We start from the raw sequence: 22,899 nt of genomic DNA, 5'->3' as shown, positions 1-22,899 counted from the left end.
TCATTCCATCATCATCTACTAGGTGGAATATGTCTACCAAGTGGGAATCTTGTCATAAAGCTGGTTTCCATAAAGCTACAAAAGAAAGATGAATCCTTGAGGTTTATGGGCATCACAAAATCTTTTTTTTAATATTTATTTATTTATTTATTTTATTTATTATATGTAAATACACTGTAGCTGTCTTCAGACTCCAGGAGAGTCAGATCTAATTACAGGTGGTTGTGAGCCACCATGTGGTTGCTGGGATTTGAACTCAGGATCTTCAGAAGAGCAATCAGTGCTCTTAACTGCTGAGCCATTTCTCCAGTCCAATATCCCAAATTCTTGGAATAACGAGTTTTTGTTTGTTGAGACAATCTCTCAGTGTGTGTTGTGTCCTGGGATGACCTAGAACTTTTCTGTAGAGCACCATGCTGCCCTGGAACTCACAGAGCCTTGCTGGACTCTGGCCTACGCGCTAGGATTCAGAGACATGCCTAGCATGTTTCCACTTCATAGTTTGCATTTAGGCAAAGGATAACTATGAACTTTGAGTACATTATTAAATGACAAATGCTTTTTAAAAACCTAAATTTAAGCATAAACACACAGTGGGATCTATTTACACAAACACAATGAACACAATGACCATATAGCAGAAGAAATATTTTTTAACTTCTTTCTTTTTTTAATTAGATATTTTCTTCATTAACATTTCAAAAGCTATCCCAAAAGTCCCCTATACCCTCACCCCACTTGCTCCCCTACCCACCCACTCCCACTTCTTGGCCCTGGCGTTCTCCTGTACTGGGGCATATAAAGTTTGCAAGACCAAGGGGCCTGCCTCTCTTCCCAATGATGGCCGACTAGGCCATCTTCTGCTACATATGCAGTTAGAGACACAAGCTCTGGGGATACTGGTTAGTTCATATTGTTGTTCCACCCATAGGGTTGCAGACCCCTTCAGCTCCTTGGGTGCTTTCTCTAGCTCCTCCATTGGGGGCCCTGTGTTCCATCCAATAGATGACCGTGAGCATCCAGTTTTGTATTTGCCAGGTACTGGCATAGCCTCACAGGAGAAGGGTCCTTTCAGCAAAATCTTGCTGGCATATGCAATAGTGTCTGCATTTGATGGCTGACTATGGGATGGACCCCTGGGTGGGGAGAAATATTCTTTATTAACATTTATACACCATTTGGTACATGAGATACATTTACAACAAAACACTTCTGGGAGGGAAGGGTGAGACAAGGTCTAGCTATGTGGTCCTCACTGCCTGGGACTTGTTTTGTATATCAGGCTGGCGAGTGGGGCCCAGAGCGAGCAGGGGCTGAAGCAAGAGGGAGAAGGGAAGGGGGGGAAAATTCCCTATAAAAGTATAAAATATATATAGTAAAAGTTATATCAATATTTACTTTCTAGGGCACCATATATGCAATTAATTTTATAAATATCAGTAGACTGAATAAATGAAGGGATGAGTGGTAAATAAAAAACATGCAGGCACAGGGTGGGGTGAGGCTAGAAATATGGCGCACTCACTAGTAGAACATTTACTGCATGCTCAAGCCCCTAAACTCAATCCCTAAGTCCTCACCCCACCCCCAAAAAAAGTCGGTTCAAAGTTTTCTGTTCTCAAATTTTTAAAGTACATATATTGAAAACTAGAAGCAGGAAAACATAAATAAGAATGCTTATAAATTATTCTCATTTATTTGACTCAGATTCAGAAAGGACACCGAATAGACCCACTTACTAAATAAATGTAAGAGGATGAATTCAGGAGAAACAAGGCTATTATCACAAAGGAAGAGGCTATAGAATTAACAGATGCAGAGAGAATAAACTACTCGCATGAAGCCTGTTTTGTTCTATCTTCTCCACCAAGGAGAATTGAGTAGAAAACTGGAAAAGGTAGAAGAAACATAATTAAAAAGTAAATGAATTCAAGATGAGAAAAGTAAGAAAATATTTAGCCACAAAGTTTTAAATTAGTGTTTATCTATAGAACCAAAATAAGCATGAACCTGAATTAGGCACGTACTTCTAATGTTTTCAATATGACCTCATTCTTTGGAAACAAAGAAAAAAAAATGTGTCCTATAAAATGGGGGCTAGGGGTGCGATATGCAGGTTTGGTTCCCAGCACCCATGTGGTGGCTCACAACTGTATGGAACTCTAGTTCCAAGGGATCTGATCTGATGCCCTGGACTGGCTCCTGCAGGCACTGGACATACGTGGTGAACATTCAGAATTGCAGGCAAACTACTCACACATAAAATTAAGTTAAATCTTTTTTTAAAGTGTTATTTTTGAAAGGCAGTCTGAAATTAGTGCTCTTAACCACTGAGCCATCTCTCCAGGCACCTCTCCCTCAATGCCATCTTCTAGAGTCTAGAAGGTTCTCTTAGAGAGGTTCTCAACCTGTGGGTCTCACCCCTTTTGAATGGCATATATCAAATATCCTGTATATTGGGTATTTACATTATAATTCATAACAGTAGCAAATTTACAAAATTATAACAAAATAATTTTATGGTGGGGGGTTATCAGAACATGAAAAACTATATTAGAGTGTTGCAGCATTAGAAGGTTGAGAAAAACTCAATCTAGAATATAGACACAAATAAATATTGCATGCACACATACACAAATAAATCCTTCTTAAAGTTTTTACTGAGCTAATTGTATCTTATAATTAATGTTAAGTTTTTATTATCAATTGAAATCTTTTGTTTGGGGAAATTAAGGCAAGTATTATCTACATTTTTAAAGACAAAATATTATGAAAAGACTAAAAAGATTTAGGTACAAAATGTCAAGGTATGAGCATATTAATAATATAGTACATATAGTACATGACTAGATGATAAGGATCACACACACACACACAGACTAAAGAACATAATTGACTGATGGTAGAATCAAAGCAATGGCAGGGGTAGGTTAGTGAAATAAAGTAAGTTAAGCTAAGCCCAAAGTTGGGGAATACCAGTAAACAAGAGTCTACCACAGAAAAGCCCCCAGTTATGACTCTCTGGGGGAGACGTACAGCCAATAGAAAAACTGAGCACAGTCTATGTGAGTGACAGTGCTTTAGCAATGCCTCTCCCACCTCAGGACTGTCAGAAGCGAGTTGCTCCTGGAGATGTTTATGAGTAGGTCTCTAGGACAGGAGTAATAGTCAGTCAAGTTGGGGAAGATGACTGCTGACAGGAGGATTACACGCACTTCTATAGTGAGGTTCAATGGGGACTGTGTCTGCACTCTTTACTCAGGTCCTCCTGCTTATACCACAAGCTCTTCACCAGCACTGCCATCTCTCTAAGCCAGCCCAACTGGGTTTTCATAACAGTGTTCCTTCAATTGCCTTCCTGCTAGTTTAGGACCTAGGACAAGGTCTTGTTCTTCCATGACTCTTTGTCTATATTCAGTCCTTTAAAGAAATCATCTTCACATGACAATCCTTATTCTGTTAATTCAATAATCTTACATAAAGCAGATGGTCAAAATATGGGTAAGTAATGCTATTCCCCTGACATATGATTCTCAACAGAGCTTAAGCTGTTTATTCACAATGAACATGCAAGTGTTAATGTAACTTCAAACAATTAAAAAAAAAAGTCTTTCCCATTATAACCTCCTTTCCCATATTCTTTTAGTGTTACAAAGACTATTTCCAGCTGGGTGAAGTGGAACCCATCTATTGTCCCTGAAAGTTCAGGGTCATTGTGGGATTCATATTAAGTCCAGAGCAGCCAGTGCTACATAGCAAGATAATCTCTGAGTTAGTGACCTGGCTCATCATGTAAAGGTGATTGCTGCACAGCCTGGCTATCTAAATTCCATCCCCAAATAGCTACATTGTAGAGGGAAAGAACCTTTTCAGTTGTCCTTCTGCCCTCCACATTCACAAGTGGTATATGCAAGTATGTGGATGCAAACAGTAAGTTTAAGAAAAACATTTTAAGAGCTATTTCTAGTATACTTAGTACACTATGAATGGGGAATCTAGACCATAAACAAGATGGACTGAGAGATGATGCCCAGGTGCAGAAAACGTGACTCTTTCTGAACATATGTACGCCAGGACATTTCTTGCAACAACTAAAAACATAGGGGCTCTGAACTAATCAGTGGTTTAAGACACTGATGGATTAAAAATCTGAGTAGACTTCAGGGAGCTGGTGGAACTGCAGGAGGCAGAGCATAACTGGAGGAAGTAGGAAACTTGGGGTTTGCCTTCAAAAGTTTTAGCTGGCCCTAGCCCCATCTGGCTATTTTGCACTGCATGGTTGCCATGAAGGGAGAAACCTGGGCCACAGGCTCCATGGACAATTCTAACTCACTTCTGATATCAAACAGCAGAACCAAACAAACTTGGGCTGTCACCTACCTCTAAAATCATAAGCCAAACTAATCTTTCCACCTTTGGATTGGTTCTCATTTGTACTCAAAACCAAATGTTGATTAAACAACGTTTTTAATTTATTGTACTTGCACACTAAGGTGACATTTAGTTCACGTTTCTCAGTAGTGCCCTACCTTTTAATGCCACTACCATAGATGTAACACTAGCTAGCTTATTATAAAACAAATATAACAGAATAATAGACTGGGTCATATATTCATAAAAGCCAGAAAAGATTCTCCACTATAGCCTTCAGGAAGCATATAATTTCCTGCCAGATTTGGGAATTCTGGCCTCTAAAATCCCAGATTCTAAACACAAATATAGATGACAGTATAGCAGTGTAATTATATATAAAACTGAGTACTCAGAAAACTCCATGTGTGCTTTGAATATAAAAAGTTCCCTACAGGTTCACAGGCTTGAGTCCTGGGTGCCTAGGAGTGCTGCTGTTTGCGATGGAGACAGAACCTTTAGGAACTGGACCTTGCTGGGACAGCCACAGCACTACTCAAAAGGTAGACTTCGGAGACTTTCCAACAAGCTGGCCTGCTGTTTCCTGTGTGTGGTAAAATGTTATCCACATGCTTTGCCACCCCAGGCTGCCAGCCTCACTCGTGCTGTAGTGTCCTCCTACCACGGGCAGATCACAGCAAATTAAAGTAAGAAATAGACCCATTTCAGAACCTGTATGTTTTCCAAAATGAGTTTATTGGTACAGGTATTATCCATCAGGTATATATCATTAAATTGAATCTACAAAATTTCCTATGTACATATTTTACTATTATGGCTGTTTTAAATTACAATGAAAAAAAAAACAAACAACAACAAAATCAGTAAAAATGTAAGCAACCCCAAGTAGAACAAAAAGAATGACCGCAACATCAGGAATACTTGCAATCAGATGGTCAGACAGTTAAGCAAACAACTAGAAATACCACCTATTTCAAAATAAATTTTCTTAAGGAATAACTTCATATCAACAAAACTGGGGGTGGGGGGTGAAAACACACACACAAAAATAATAGCCTCTGGTAGATAATGAAAACCTTGAGAAAACTAGGCTGGGCCCTGGTGGCAAACTCCTTTCATCCCAGCACTCAGGAGGCAGAGTCAGGAGAATCTCTGAGTTTGAGGCCAGCCTGGTCTACAGAGCAAGTTTCCAGGAAATCCAAGACTACACAGGGAAACCCTATCTCAAAAAAAAAAAAAAAAAAAAAAAAAAAAAAAAAAAAAAAAAAAAAAAAAAAACAACACACTAGCCTCTCTGCTAAATTCTATTGAAAAGCAACTACTTGACTTATAAATTTTGGTATCATTATCTACTTTTTGTTTGTGCTGTTGTATTAGGGATTAAACCTATTCATTTCCTAAATCGCATAGCCCTCACTTACTAAAATATTATAGGTAATGCTCATAAACACTAGTATGAAAGAATGGGATAATTATTACCACACTTATTTTAAAACAACTCAGAGAACTCACATTCCCTTGTAAGTAATATGTAATCAGTATTTTGGTCCATGGTATTTAGTGAAACTGTATTATATGTATTTCATCTTTTCTATTTTAGTTAGCATACTCTTATAATTCCTGGTATTGATTAGGCCTTTAAGTTTTTACTGTTGAAAGGTGGTATATGCACAGGTATACCAACACTGCTAATATTAATTCCCTACAGTATATAAGCCTGAACACAAAAATGGCTACAAATCCATACTGCAAAACATACAAGACTATTCCTCAAATGTTGCTTAAATAAAATCTTTTGTACCATTTCTAACACAATGAAAAGCAACTGAAACGTCCTATGGAAAACCAACACCTGCAGGAAAAGATGCAGTCTGGCAAGTGCTGGGCCTGTCCATTCATGACTTAGTTCTCAAACATTAAGGCTCTCCTCCTCTCCCTTCCTGTGCACTCAGTGGATGGAGTTAAGAAAACAGAGCTTACAGTGTTCTAGCTGAACTACACAACTACACAGCTGAACCTATTACTTGGCCTAAAAAAAAAAACCGGCTTTCTTTCAGGGAACAAGTTTTAATGTGGATTCAAGTTCTAGACAGAATATCTGCTCTGTGGAAACAAACAAACAAACAAACAAACAATCCTTATTAAAAAGTCACTATTTTTAAAAGTGTCAACTAATGAAAGTGCCTAAAACTACCACTAAAACATGACATCCCTGAAATAATTTCTACTTCTGGCAAGATAAATGCGACATATGCATGTAACCTTAACAATTTCAGTCCAAACTGACAACTCAAAATATTATTCACTCAACAATATTTTTAAGATTTTTAAAAATGGTTTCTTCTTAAGTTAGTGGCTGTAATCTATGACAGGAAGGCTATTTAATCAATATCTTATAGTATGTTGTTAATAAGTTACAAAGTTTCAGATATAATGAAAAGAATTTGGCATGTTACTAAACTATTAAAGGCCTGTCAAAAAACAAGGGGAAACTGTCTAGCTGGTTGACCATGCTGTGCTGGCAACATCTCAAACATCTGCTAAAGGTCAGATTTCCACTGCATGGAAGCAATCAATGGAACTACACAATTCTCCTAGCACTTTAAGAAGCTAAACAAAGACCACTATTTTACATAAGTAACAGAACATAACTTAGCTTTGTAATAAATTACAGCAAAGTCTACAGCTTTCTTATCTGAGAAATCACACATTTAAATAACACTTCTGAATTTCTATTTGTATTTAAACTTATGTTTACTATGTTTACAACATATATTTATAAAACTCTACCTTTCCAAAGGTTGAAAAAAATTGTTTTTTTTCTTTTATATTAGAGAAAGTATAATAAAAACTTAATCCTAATAAAAAGTTAAGACAATTTTAACAACAAACAGTCACTTTTAGGAATCTGAAAACATGTTAGTTCACAGGTTGCTTAATTCAGTGCACACAGCTCATTCACAGCCGTTACATTTCTAGAAAGCAGGACTTACTGGTAAAAGTACACTTGTTATGGGATGTTTCTGTGATGATAGAGACTGACAGCAATGCTGACGAGGGAGCTCCCTCAAGTGCTCTTCACACCAGGTGGCTTACAGCCCCCTGTACCTCGGGTTTCAGGGGAGCTGGCACCCTTTTCTGAGCTATAATCACTCTTGGAAGTACATGGTACAAATAAGCTTACAAGCACATGAACACTAATAATCTTAATGTGACTGCTCGGGCAATCTGACTAGTTACTTAAACAATATTTAAACACAAGTTACTAAAGTATTAAAAAATTATTGCGGGCTGGCGAGATGGCTCAGCAGGTAAGAGCACTGACTGCTCTTCCAAAGGTCCTGAGTTCAAATCCCAGCATCCACATGGTGGCTCACAACCACCCATAATGAGATCTGATGCCCTCTTCTGGTGAGTCTGAAGATAGCTACAGTGTACTTAGATATAATAATAAATAAATCTTTAAAAAAAATTATTGCAAGTATGTGTAAGTGGTTGGGGGGGGGGGTTGTATGCTTTAAGACATGGTGTTACTAGATGGCCACAGTGGGCTGACGGTGAACTCCTCATTTTCCTGCCTCTGTGCCTGAGTACTAGAATTATAAGCATCCACTTGTTTTGGGGTTTTGTTTTTGGTTATTTTGTTTTTGTTTTTGTTTTTTAAAGACAGGGTTTCACTATGTAATCTTGACTGGCCTGAAGCACAATGGTAGACCAGTTTGGCCTCCAAGTCTCAAAGAACCACCTTCCTCTAACTTAGTGCTTGCTGAGATTTGAAGGCAAGTATCACTTTGCCAGGCTCTTTTCCTGGGTGTTTTGTTTGGGGGCAGGTCTCTATTGTGGACCTCTAGCTATCCTGGAACCCTCTACATAGACCAGGCTGACCTGGAACACAAAGATCCACCTGACTGCCTCCTGAATGCGGGAATTAAAGAAAGGTGTACTCTACCATGCCTGGCTTACAGCTCTTCTGGAAAAGATGTTACATTAAAGCCAAAATTTAAAGGTCACATACTTTTCAAATTATTCCCTATATATTAGCTAAATATGCTGCTGTCAAATTTGATAAACATATTATGAGAATAAATTATGAAGATTTAAAATGTCTTTTATATAAGAATACAAATTAAAAGTGAACATTTAAAAACCCTAATGAACCACTTTTACAGGGGACCAGGAAGATAAAGGTCATTGCTTAAACACATACTTAAAATGTATGAGGTACTAAATTTAATCCAATACCAATTTTAAAATTTTTGATGTGTATGCATGTGTGTGCGTGACTGTGTGTGTGCGTATCTCTAGACTTACGGGGATTGGGGGTGCTGAGTGCATGCCAGAGCAAGTGTAGAGGAAGGAGGACAAATCTCTGAAATTGTTCTTTCCTTCCACCTTTATTATGGTTACAGGGATCAAACTCAGGTCCTCAGACTTTTACCTAACCATCTGAGCCATCTCCCCAGCCTTCAATATTTTTATCATTAAAACGGAATGATGGCCCTATGACAAAGAACTCTAGGACAGTTAGTAAGCCATTTAAATTAACAAGTGACTGTTTGCAACAACAACAACAACAAAAAAGAATAAATAGACAAGAAAATGCAAAGGTAAAAGCTTGGGCTGGAGAGTGGCTCAGAAGTTAAGACCACTTGGTCATGAAGTTACAGACAGTTGTGAGCTGCAAGACTGATGCAGGTAACTGAACCTGGGGATTTAATTGAAAACACAGCATATCTAGCTTTTGGTTTCAGAAGAGTTACAGATATGGAAAACATGCGTCCAACAAGGGTATGAGAAATATCCACAAGCAGGGTGGGCTCCAGGGTGTGAACTCCAAGTTGTCAATCCTATACCCATCTATTCCTGCTTTTCATACCAACAGTTTCTGTAAGTAGCAGAAAGTGCCTGATACCCACGTTTCCCAGTATCTTGGAAGATAGAGAAGATAACATGATGTAAATCAGGAGATGAGGTAGGGTAGCCAATAAAGTACTCCTTAACTAGCAACAAAATAATACAATATGAAGCTTCTGTCCTTTTTTTAAACAAGCTATGTTGTCACTATGAAGGACAAACCACAAGAATAATACTGTCATAGCCAAAGAATGGATCACCTACTTCTCCACTTATAACAACAAAAATTCTCTCCTGTTTAGCTACTGCTACTTAAGAGTTTTTATTAAATACATCCAAAACTCAATCTGTAACTGAAGTAGCTCTAAACTCTCCAAGAATATTAAGGAAATGTTAATACATCAACATATAACCTAACTAGTATTAAAGAAAAACTAGTCAGAAGGTAAAACTTACATCAGATACAAGTTTTTATAGCACAATTAAAAAAAAAATACAAGGCTCTAACTGGATATAGACATAGGTTTTTATATTTACTCTACCGGTTTAGATTAATCCACAAATAGAAACTCACAGGCACTGAATATCTAAATACCATGAACATCTGTTAAATTTTTTATAATACATGAAGACAAAGCAAATGCTTTTCTCACATACGATCTCACTAAGGAAAAGGCAGTGTGGGGATGGGTCAGCATTTATTGCTCTGCAGAGGACCCAGGTTCCCAGCACCTACATGGCAGCTCACAATCATCTAGCACTCCAGCCCCAGGGTTTCCAATCCCTCTGCTGGTCTCAACAGGTGCACAAACATACATGAAAGCAAAACAATCAATCAAATAAAAGTAAATTTTTGACAAGGTAATAACTTCATTAGCATATGAATACATTAAAATACCAACCTATCAATAATTATAAACATAATAAAAAATTCTTTCTACATATACTGCTCTCAAGCAAGGCCCTAACTTTTTCAAGTATACAGAATATGAAAAACAGCAGTGATGGTTTGACTGCAACAGAAGATATAATTAATTAAACTATATTATTTATAAAGCACAATGGTAATTTTCCCATTTTATATTAATTATGAAAACAATTATAACATATCTCAAACTATTGGAGCAAGATATACAACACAGAAGTCTGCATTTATATAATACTTCATATAACAATTGTTTATATTCTTTTTCTCAAAAAATACTTAATAAAGTTAGAATATATCAGCTGACCATAACCAACAACCAACAGGCTCTAAAGTCACCTCTAGAATCCTAGGAGTCAACTGAAGCTCAGATGTAACAGGACCACAAGATCTTTTTCTAGATCTTTTAATTACCTATATATACTTACCTATATCTTTTTCTAGATCTTTTAATTACCTATCTATACTTTCTCTGAAGATTGGGTCATTAAGTTATTGATCACTATTTTTGAACCATCTACTAAAATAAAGAAAATATAAGACATGACGACATTTAGCTTAACATATTTCCTTGAACTCTTTTAACACTCTTTTAGGCAAAATAATCTCTAGTTGATAAGCCAGGAAAAGTTTCTGGTTCAATATTTTAAAAATGCATAGGGAATAGCTACAAATATCTGTTTCAAGTCACTAACTCAACCAAGTGGGAAAGTGTAGGAAACTGAGGAAAACTCTGCAGCAGCATCAACCAAGCAGAGAAGGGGGACTGGGGGTGCAAAGGAGTTTCAGGAAGAGGCAAAAGCACAAAAGGACAAAGTACTGCCATGTCCTGAGGAATCAAAGCTGTCTATGAACTCAAGTGACCTCCATCCCCTGTTCCATATGGTTCAGACTGAATTCTGACAGCAGTCTCATTCTGTAACTCTCAAAGAATCCCTTACATTCTATTATCGGGAGACAGTATAATAAAAAAGGAGAACTGACACAGATGAGCAGCTGAAAGCCCAAGCCTGATTATAAGCATAAGAGAAGCCGATCCCTTGTACCCAGGAATTAAAATCCAGCCTAAGCATCAGACCAAGACACCTTCTTTTAGAAACAAAAACATAAAAAGTCATCTGAGTCAAATGACCAGGTGTTCACCTTTCTGAGGAGGCTCTGGCAATGGGTACAGAGAAACTCTAAGTCTTATACTCTTGTTCCTGATTCAACAACCACAGCAAGATGCAACATGACAGCCATGGTTTTTGAAGGTACACTTTGGTCATTTATTGAATTAGAACTGCCCTAAACAAGCCAGGAGTGGTGGCACACACCTTTAATCCCAGCACTTTGGAGGCAGAGGCAGGTGGATCTCTGAGTTCGAGGACAGCCTGGTCTACAGAGTGAGTTCCAGGACAGTCAGGGCTACACAGAGAAACCCTGTCTCATAAAACCAAAAGAAGAAAATCTCACAGTAAAAATCACCAACCAGTTCACATGCCCATCAACACTTAAAGAATCACTACAAGAAAAACAGTTCATTTTTCTAAGACATGAGAACATCTCAGATGAGAATCCATAAGCAACTCAGGGAGTTACTGAATCTTTCTGAGACAACTAGATAGACAGGAGCTAAGGGGGTTTGAATGTGATGTCACCTATACTTTCATATAAGTGAATGTTGGATCCCCAGCTCCTGGTACTGCTTAGGGAGATGTGGCCTTCCTTGTTGAAGGAGGGGCACTGGAGGAGAGCTGTGGTCCCTTTCTTTGCTTCTTGCTTAGGGTTCAGGAGGCTAAGCTCTTGGCTTTCCGGTTCCAGGTGCCATGCCTCTGTTCTGTTCTGTCATTGTAGACTCTTATCCCTCTATAGCCACACAACCAAATAAATGCTTATTGTATGAGCTACCGTGTTCATGGGATTTTATCATAGAAAATTAGCTAACACAGGAGTCATTCAGTGAGCTAGGAACAGAGGTGGAAATCACCTTTACGGATGCCTGCAGACAGTTTTCCTCTTCTGGTCCTAGGACTGATCCCACAGTGCATGCACTCCACCACTGTGTTACACACTAGATCCTCTCATCCCTTCCTCCTCACCTTCAATCCAAGTTCTCCTAATTATTTTATTTTATATTTTCTTATACCAATACTTTCCATTTTCATATAACCTTCTCCCCTTTTTTTATCCAGTTTTCCTTTTATCATCATCCACAAAAATCACAGTAGCCAGTTGATAATAATGAACTCATGTAAGCATATTCTGGAAAGAGATCTTGACAGACCCCTATTTATGGCCCCACCCATCTCCTTTGTTCTCATCATCATTTTCAATCTCAATTCAAATTCTTCAGATTTTTCATAGCTACCATCACCTTAACCTTAATATTCTACTCTGCTCATTCCATGTCTTTACATTTTTAAATTTTATTTTATTAAATAATCTTATTCTTTGACAACTTCACAATGTATTTTGAATGTATCCATTCCCCATTCCCACCTCCTTATCACCCAACACATATCTTCCGGACCTTCTTTGTCCTTTGTTTTATTTATTTACTTATTTACTTACTTACTTACTTTATTTATTTATTTGAGGGGTATAGCCAATTTGTGCTTCCTGAATATGAACAGATATGCTCAACTACTCAAAACTATAGCCTAAAACTTAAATACTTAATACAGTGTTATCCAAAATTTATATTACAAAATACTATTTTTTAAACAATATTCTGAATGTTATATATGTGTGCTAATAAATAAGCACATTATTGACTGGTCACTGCAGCTGGTAAGATCTTCTACAAGAGGAAATAATTTTAAAGTACTTAAATGAGACACAAACAAGCAAACAAAACTACTGTCTAATGACCCAAGGAACTTACCACCTCATTTAATATTACACCTTTACTGTCTGCTAGCGAACAAGTAAAACAGTAAAGTATCCTAGGTTGCCAGGCAGAAATAAACAAGCAATCTGGGGGCCTGTTAGCTTCTCATTTCCTCCTAGTTTTACCCTCATTGAGTATGAAACAGTTATCAGTTCCTCTTAGTAAAGAGAGGAAAACATACAACATGGTTTCAACTATATACATACATTAGATGTATGTGAGCACAACTTTGTGTGCGTACATATTTGTATTTATACTCCAGCTCTCAATCCTCTTCATCTTCCCAAGTGCTGCTGACAGGTATGCTCTTTTGGATTTGATGAGAAGTGCGTTATGCATAGGATGAACATCAATAGGTGCCTTGTAATTCCAAATGTAACTTACAGAAGATAAAAAAGGATTAAAAAAAAAAAAGTAGGTCTGGCAAGGTGGCTCAGCTGGTATGGAACTTGCTGCGAAGACTGACAACTGGCTTCTCAGAACACACATTAGAAGAACCTGCTCCAAAACGCTGTCCTCTGACCTCAACAATGTGGTGGGGCGCACACACACACACACTCACTCACACACACACAAACAGGAGCGTAAAAAGAAAACACTGGCATGCAATTCTGCAAGTGCCAAGCAGAGCCTTGGACTCCTAGTCAGTAGGTACAGCAGTAGGGCAGTAGAGAGCCTGCCCTTTATGCAACTTGGGCCCTATGCATACTATCAGCAATAGTGCTCCAATGTTTCTCTGAATACCCTTTACTTTAATATCTACAGCATGTAGTGTAACTGTATTATTATAAAGTAAATAATCTTTAATTTGGGGGTGCTTTCCCTCCTGCCACCAAATACATCCGATCTTTTTCAATATAGCTTCTTTAACTCTTACTATTTAAATCCAACATGGAGTACCCAGTATTAGGTGTAACTCCACTGGGTAAAAGCTCAGTCCTCATAGCATATACTATTAATATATGTGTGTATAAAGACTAAAATTATGCAAATGTTTTGTGAAAATTATGGTATAATATTTGAAAAGGGTAGAATGAAATCCTCATGCATAGGAAGATTTTTATAAAGTTGACACTCCAATTCAAAACAAGGGCGGGGCTCACTCCTACAGCACTGCCTACACTTTAGCTACCACAGGGAAGTAGAGGGTTACTCACACTTCTCTGCAGCCAATTAACTAGGTATAAAAATCAGAAATTCCACAACCACCCCACTTCTCTGGTTTAGTTATTGAACAATTTACAAACTACTTACTCAGGAAGACTACTTACTCTTATTACTTTATCATACAAAGAACAAGGAGGGTTCTCACGCCCAGCATCATCATACCCATCCTTCCAATACTCTGGGTTTTTCAACATGGGAGCTTTCCAGAACCTATCTGTCATCTAGGGGTTTGTAATGGCTGCTTTCTCACATGGCTATTGAGGATGAACTATCTCTAGCCCCTCTCCTATCATTTGAGAACTAGGGAGCAAGGATGGAAGTTCAATGTCTAATCAAGGTGTGGTTCTTCCAGTGATCGATCCTTATCCTGAAACTACCAAGGGTGTTCTCACAGAACAAGACTCAACTAGAACTATTTTAGCTTAAGAAATCCCTGTAGTATTAAGTGCTCTGCATCAGAAACCACAAAAAACAAATTCATATTTACAGTGCCACAACTGTGTATACATTAGCTGACTACATTAACATCTCTTTTCCAGGTACCACTGATGAGTTTATTTCTTAAACGTTGGATGAGTCCACCATTTAATTAACACTTAATATTTATATATTTAAACACATTTATTAAAACTCAATATATAAAATTGGGTTTTCTAGTTTCATTCATAAATATTACAAAATTCTCTTTCACTGAGTTAATAGTTTTTGTTGTTGTTGTTAATGTCTCTTAAAGACTAAAGATAAATATCAGAAAACTCTAGGGCATTTCTATATTTTAAATCAATAAACACCTACTATGTGATAAATAATGCCCCAGGCATGGAGACTATAGCAAGTATCAAAGCCAACTCACTTTATAAGGTAGCTCAATTCTAGTGACTGAAAACAAGTAGAATACTTACTATGACAGAGGAAAGAAGCAGAAAGTAAACATAGGAAGAAAAAAATGGTGGATTTTAGATAAGGTTTCCAGAGTCAGCCACAATGGTAAATCTGCTGTTATTTCAACAGACTTAAAAGTGAGGAACTCTTGCAGAAAGGAAAGACCATCTGACACAGACACGCACGTCTTAGGATCATAAAGCAAGACCACAACAAGCATATTCAGAGAATAGCATATAAGGACCACTACATAAGGAAAAGTGACAGAAGATAACCTCAAAATGGAGTATGGTGGCAATGCCTTTGAGGCTACTAAAGCATCTACACTAAGCAGCTTAGAAGCCTTGAGAGTGACCACAGAAAGGACAGAAGCGACTGTCTGCTACAGATACTGCATACTTTTATGAGTATGGAAGACTAGACAGGTAGTTAGGTACTCACTTAACAAAAACTAGTTCTAGTCCAGGCTACTACAACTAGTTAGAAAGATAAAGGATAATCTAGGTAAAATACAATGGTGATTTAAACTAGTATAGGAAAGGAGGGTAAGATATGGTGGGGTTCTGGATAAATTCTGAGTCAAAAAGGTTAAGGAACCTGGACAAAAATGATGTAATCATCTATTCGATGCACAGGATAAATTAATAGTCCAGCAGGTATCAATCTGTGGGCCATGACCCTTTTGGTGGTCAAAGGACTTTGGGGTCACCTAAGGCCATCAGAACACACAGGTATTTACAGAACAATTCACTCACAACAGTAGCAAAATTACAGTTCCAGAGTAGCAACAGAAATAAGTATCACCACAACGTGAAGGACGGATCACAATATTAAGAACCATTGAAAAAAGACAAGTTCCAGGCAGATACATTTAAAATTAATAACTTTTTTTTTTAAAGAAAAGCAGAAAGATGGGGATATGAATCATTGGTAGAATGCTTGCTTACCCTATATTAAACCCAAATTCAAATCACAGTATTAGAAAATAAAGAAAGAAAAAAACATTATTCTAAATGTACCTTTTCATACTGTTTTTGGTATTTATACAACAGCGGGCAAGTATGTGGGTATGAGGCACAGAAAAAAAAAGGTATTTTTATTTTATTTAATATTTTAAATGTTTATGTATATATGTTTGTCTGAATGTGAGTTTGTATGCTGGGGTGAGGTGCTCACAGAAACCAGAAGAGGGCACCAAGATTCCCTGGAACGGAATAGCAACCAATTGTATGCTACCTGACATTGGTACTGGGAACCTAACTTGGGTTCTCTTTAAAAAAAACAAAAAACAAAAAACAGTAAAACAGTACAGAGATTGCACTTAAGCACTAAGCCATCTCTCCAGCCCTTGTTCCAAAGCCACTCTCAGTCTGTTACTGGCATGCTCTCTGTGCACATAAAACAGCCCTAAGAGACAACAATGAATACAAGACACAGAAGTTGTTAATGAATGATTCCAATCATATATATCAGGTTCTTCTAAGTTCTACTGAACTGTCCTCAACTTTGTATTTCAAAGGACTTAGTAGTTATCCTAAAAGCAAGTATATGATTATGTGCTTAAGAATCAATGGAAAGATAAAATACAAATAATTTTGTTTTTTTAGAGTGGTTCTGGCTAGAGAGATAGCTCAGAGGTTAAGAGCACTGACAGTTCTTCCAGAGGTCCTGAGTTCAATTCCCAGCAACCACATGGTGGCTCACAACCATCTATAATGGAATTTGATGCCCTCTTCTGGCTTGTCTGAAGAGAGCAATGGTATACTCATATACATAAAATTAATAAATCTTTAAAAAAAATCTTTAGAAGATTTTAGTTTGTAGCTCTGGCTATCCTGGAACTCACTCTGTAGACCAGACTCACCTTGAACTCAGAGATCCACCTGCTTCTGTTTCCAAAATGCTAGATTTAAAAGCATGCTGCCATCATGTCTTTATTCATATATGTGGCATATAGCATATTCAAAGTACTCATTGTGGAATAAACTGTTTTATCTTAGAAGAATTCAATTTAGCATTACAATGATTAGCTTTGTTAAAAGCTAAAACATTTTAGAATACAACGGAAATGCTAAAGACCTGTTACGTATTTATTTTCAATATGAATTTTAACAGGCTAAATTATGATATGGTACAATTAAGCACAAACAGGAGGAGAAGAGGGAGGAGAGGAAGAAGAGGAGGAGGAGGAAGAAAAGAAGGGGAGGAGGAGGAAGTGTTTGCCACCTAAAATGTCTCTCAAATCCCTCAGGGAGCACTGTGCTGTCTGGATACTAAGGCTCTATTTATAGACAGGAAGGAAGGGAGGGAGGGAGGGAGGGAGGGAGGGAGGGAGGGAGGGAGGGAGGGAGGGAGAGAGGAGAGGGAAGTTCGACACTAAAAAGTTTCGGAGCCATCTATATAAAATGACAGTACATAACTATATCCATACATTGTGCTTCCTTCTCTGCTACCCTCTGAATCTGAAGAGGCTTTAACAAATGGAACAGATGTTTCAGTCTAAGTATCCTCTCTCTCTCACAAAATGGAATTAAGTTACATAGACCTCCTCCTAGATTACAAAAATTCTAACATGTATTCTAGTAGTTCACTATTTCCACTACAATGATAACATTCTCTGACATGTGAAACGAACTCCTCTACATCAGATATACATTTCTTTTTTTTTTTTAGATATACATTTCTATACAAGATATCAACATAGCAAATAAAAGGACTTTGAGAACGCCACTTAATTCATACTAACAACACCACCAACTTTTTGAAGGAAGGAAATCATTAAGGAGGTGAGATAAAAACTAAATAAGCTATTAAGACAGTAAATGTATTTTTCATTCATTCTCTTCTCTGTACACAGCTATCATCACTTTAGTATCATTTCCAATACAAGTGCTGTAATGAGCACCTGCATGTTCTGAAGGCTTGAAACAGTTAAAATAGCAATAGGGATAATCCACACACATCAAAGCCCAATAGAAGTCAATGCTTTTTAGGAGGGATAATGAAAACTTATACATGACTAAAGTCATACACATTTTGCATTTAGGCTACCACCATTATATTGATGACTGCTTACTGCTTAAAATATGCCATTTTAGAATTAAAATTTTTAATTTCAGACTCAACATGAAGAAATATGCCTTGGCGTCAAAAGCACTACATACAATGTTGATGGGCATGGTGGTTCGTGCCTTTTAAAGCCAAAAACTGGACAAGCAGAGGCAGACATATCTTTGCAAGTTCAAGGACAGCCTGGCCTATAGAGTAAGTTCCAGGGCTACTTAGTCAGAGTATTTAGTACTTAGTTAAGACCCTTCTTCTATATTTAAAAAAAAAAAAAAAAAAAAAAAAAAAAAAAAAAAAGCATAATGCCAAAACAGAACCAGAAAGTAGCAGTTACAGCCAGATTTGCTCTATCTGGGTTCCATGGGACCCAGCACCCTCTTCTTTGATCTGCATCTGGTGCATATACATACATGAACCAGAAACACAGATAAAGTTAGTAAATCTATAAAGGAAAGACCTTATCTCAACGTAACAACTACACCCTCACACATTCCAAAATTAAAGGGAATATGTTTGGATTTTGAAAATTTGCACACTAAAAGCCATTTGAAGAAAGCAATATGGAAGAATATCAAGAGACAATAGATTCAGAATCAGAAACCTGCATTCATATCCCTGCTCTGATACTTACTAGTTCTGTGATTTCAAAATTCTCAAGTTCCTTTATTTTTGAAAGGTTAAGAAAATAGACACCATGCCAGGCAAGGTGACGCATGGCTCTTATCACAGATACCAGGAGGTAGAGGCAGGAACAACTCTGTGAGTTCAAGGCCAGCCTTGTTTACATAGGGTACTCCAGGCTAGTCTCAGTGTGACCATGTCTCAAAATACAAAAATATCAAAACCATTTTCACAGGATTATCACTGAACTATGGGAATTTAAAAGACTAATAAATTACTATCTGTGAAGCTCAATAAACATTCTAAGATCCCAGAACTAAATGTTCTGTCTAGTACATAAAATGAGAGCTCTGACTACAAACACTAAACTTCCATTCACAGCAGCTTTATAGGACTACAAATACCCAATGTAAGCACTTGGAAATTTTCTACTGAGTGTTTAAGACTGTACATTCAGTGTTTTCTCCATGAGAAGGTAGTTTCTCCACCCACATGGGAAGATTAAGTCCATTCTACACCTGCAGAGAGCCTTAAGAAACCCACTCAGCTAAAGCACGGGAGACGAGGAGGTGCTCACGGGGAGTGACTCCTAAGCTTTCCTTCTGCAACTGTATGACACTGAACCACGTGACAGATGCACTCTACTCTAGAAGATTAAGGCTATGTTCTAAAATATTTCTTTCTCTGCTGGGGATTAAGCCCAGGGCCTCATATACATGAAGCACAATCTCTACCACTGAGCTACAGCCAAGTCCCTAAAATATTTCTAACATAATTCTGATTCTATCATGTAAAATTTAGTGACTGAATCGTAAATGACACTTCAGATGATAAATTTAAATCTTATCGGTTTCATCATTGTTACAGCATTAACGTATAGACAAAATTTAAGATTAGAAAGATTTGATTCTCATATAAACCAAACATGAATATTTTAGTCATGTATACTTAGATACTAATCCAAAAAGGAACAGCGGAACAAAAACTCACCAAAAAAATGCACCAAAACATACAACAAACCAAAAGCAAGGAAACCAGGCAGCCTCCAGGCTCTGGAGTCTGTAATCCAAGTTCTGAGGAAACAGGCTGCATGAGTTCTAAGACAGCCTCTTTTACACTGAGCTCCAGGCAAGCCTGAGACTAAGTGAGACTCTCTGCTCAAATCCAACAATAATTGCACAGGAGATTTATTCTAGTAGCATTAAGAATCACTAAGTTTTAGAACTCAGGAGGCAGAGACAGTGGATCTCTTTAAGTCCAAGAACAGCCTAGTCTACACAACATTCCAGAACAGCCAGGAGGACTGCATAAAGAGATGCCATCTCAAAACCACACACACACACACACACACACACACACAGACAGACAGACTCACACACAAACATAAACACACCATAGAAGCAATGAATACACGAATTAACACCAAATATACTCCCCATATATGGAGAATTTAAAGAAATAATCTAACAAATTAGTATCTACTAAGAAGTTCTTTTTTTATTACATAACTCATACTCGTACAAGTGCTTTAATTTAAAGATAAAGATACTAATCTAACTCATAGCAATATCACATACCTATCACTGATCTGTCAAATTAGCAACCACTAACTTAAAAATTCAATAACACACTTGTATCACCTCAATGAGGCGCAAGATGCTTGTGTACAGATCATACATGTGTACACTGTGAATGGAAGCCAGAGGACAATCCCAGCTGCTGTTCCTCACATGTAAGATACCTTTCTGTTTTTAACATCTTTACTTTTTAAAAAGTCTTTACTTTTTGAAAACATTTGCCAGGGCTGGACAGATGGCTCAACAGTTTAAAGCATTGATTGCTCTTCCAGAGGTCCTGAGTTCAATTCCCAGCAACCACATGGTGGCTCACAACCATCTGTAATGGGATCTGATGCCTTCTTCTGTTGTCTCTGAAGACAGCTACAGTGTACTTGTCTCACTCACACACACACACACATACATATATATAATAAAATCTTGAAAGGAAGGAAGGAAGGAAGACAGACAGACAGACAGACAGACAGACAGAAAGAAAGAAAGAAAGAAAACATTTGCCTACGTGCAGGAGAATTTGTATGGAGAAGTTGGTCCTCTGCTATCAAGTGATCCAAAGAGCAGACTCAGACTGTCAGACTGGCACAGCTAGTGCTTTTACATCCACTGGCCCAGAGATCTCATTGGCCACCTTTCTCTTTTTTTCTTCCGAGACAGGATCTCTCTCTGGCCTAGAACTTGCAGAGCCAGCTAGGCTGCATGCCAGCCTGCTGGCCAGGGAACCCCAAACAGTCTGCCTGTCTCTGCCTTCTCAGGGCTGGATTGTCAAGTGTGCTCCAGCACACTTGCCTTTACTGAGGTAGGTTCTGGGGGAGTCAAACTCAAATCTTCAGATTTGCTTGCTGTGCTCACAGTTTAAAGACTATTAACACCCCAGGCTAATAATACAGTTTTTAATGAAAAATACATCCAAGAAAGCACATTCCTATTCCTTTCCAAATGTATCTGCTAAAATAGGCATACTGTATTATTTTCTTAATTTCAGATTAACAAGTCAAAAACTTAATAAACATTATGATCATCTAGTCATGTGGCTTATTAAGTCATTTGAACAATACACTACTTTCACTAAAAAATTAAATAGGTGACTAAAACCTCGAGTGCATTAAGAAATGTGTACAGCATTATTTAAGACCTAATATCATAGCTTGCACCTCAAAAATCCAAGACAGGTTCAGTGGTACATGCTCCCTACAATCCCTGCTATTTGAGAGGCTGGGTCATAAAGCACTTGAGTACAGAAGTTCAAGACTAGCCTGGACAACAAGGCAAAAGTTCATCTTAGAAAATCTTACTTCTGTCATCCCCAAGAAATACTATACAGAAGTCACAGTGTTTATAGAAGACAATTCCCCTCCCATAGCAATACAATAGGCACACCATAAGGAAAGCCAACTGAGCATTTTGTAGCTGAACGTAAAATTACACTAATACCGGTGCTAAAGCGTTCTACATTTCATAGGTTCAAATAATATGTAAGGAACCCTTGGAAAAAGTATAAAAACTGAAATACAGTAACAAATCACTTGCCAAATTGTTGAAAGAAACAACTCACACTGTTTAAGTTCAGCATGGATTTTTTTTTCCATTAAAACTTATATAAAATGAAATGTTGATATATTAAGGTATATGAACCAATAATCAAGAGGAATGTTTAATGTATGTAAACAACCTGTCACTTCCCGAAACTCCCTTCTCTCTTTTCCAATCAACTGCTGTGAGCCACAGCATATACATAACTACATATAGAGAGAGAGTCTTGATTGTGACCCCAGCAGGCCTGGAACTTGACATCTTCCCACACCACACCCACGATTTTGGATTACACCCATTCAAAGCAGTGACTGCCTGACAATTGTTACTTCTAAGCAACCACCTTATTATCTTGCTATTTGGAAAAATAAGGGAGGTGGGCAACTGGAATATGTTTGTTCCCTCTGTATCCCTTTCTTTCCAACAGACCTTTCAAAAACAGTTTCAGAACTTGACTGTCTCCAATACTATCTAATCTAATTTCCTAATTCTCACGTATATAGGAACACAGTACATAATTCTGTTCCGTGTTTGCTTTAGTGTCTAAGCCATTACCCAGGCATCCTCCACGTAAAATCTTCAATTTTCATATCAAAGCGGAAAGAGAAATGAGTTCCGGCATCTTTACACAAACACAAAGCAACGGCTTTGTGAAGCTATCACAAGTAAGCATTAAGATGAGTAAAGTTTAAGGGTTCTTTTTTTCCTTTAGCACAAAGAACTGCCATGCGGAGTTTTGTCAATTGTCTCTATTTTTAATTCCTCTTATAAGTATTCACAACTAAGCCTATTTTACACGGTTAAACTAATAATACAGTGCGTGGGGAACTATGGAATTGATAGCAGGTAGGAATGGTTTGCAAGAACACACTCGAAACTTCCAACAACCATATCAAAATGGTGACTATTTTTGCATTTTATGGTGGATTTGATCTAAATGCAAAGGGGGAATATCTTAATATTCCCTACCCCCACTCTACTTACTCAACTCTATCTCCAGTCTACTCACTCAATCCCATTCCCTTATGAGAATG

The 22,899-nt window shown here is 37.6% G+C and overlaps 1 protein-coding gene across 23 annotated transcripts in view; it reads right to left on the bottom strand.

Moving 5' to 3' along the window:
- Jmjd1c (jumonji domain containing 1C) overlaps positions 1–22,899 on the bottom strand; it is a 159,976-nt gene that overhangs the window by 105,559 nt on the left and 31,518 nt on the right. The gene's annotated exons all lie outside the window — the stretch shown is intronic.

Source organism: Mus musculus, chromosome 10 (assembly GCF_000001635.26).
Source record: "Mus musculus strain C57BL/6J chromosome 10, GRCm38.p6 C57BL/6J".
Taxonomy (NCBI): Eukaryota; Metazoa; Chordata; class Mammalia; order Rodentia; family Muridae; genus Mus; species Mus musculus.
This window is presented reverse-complemented; position numbering and strand designations above follow the sequence as displayed.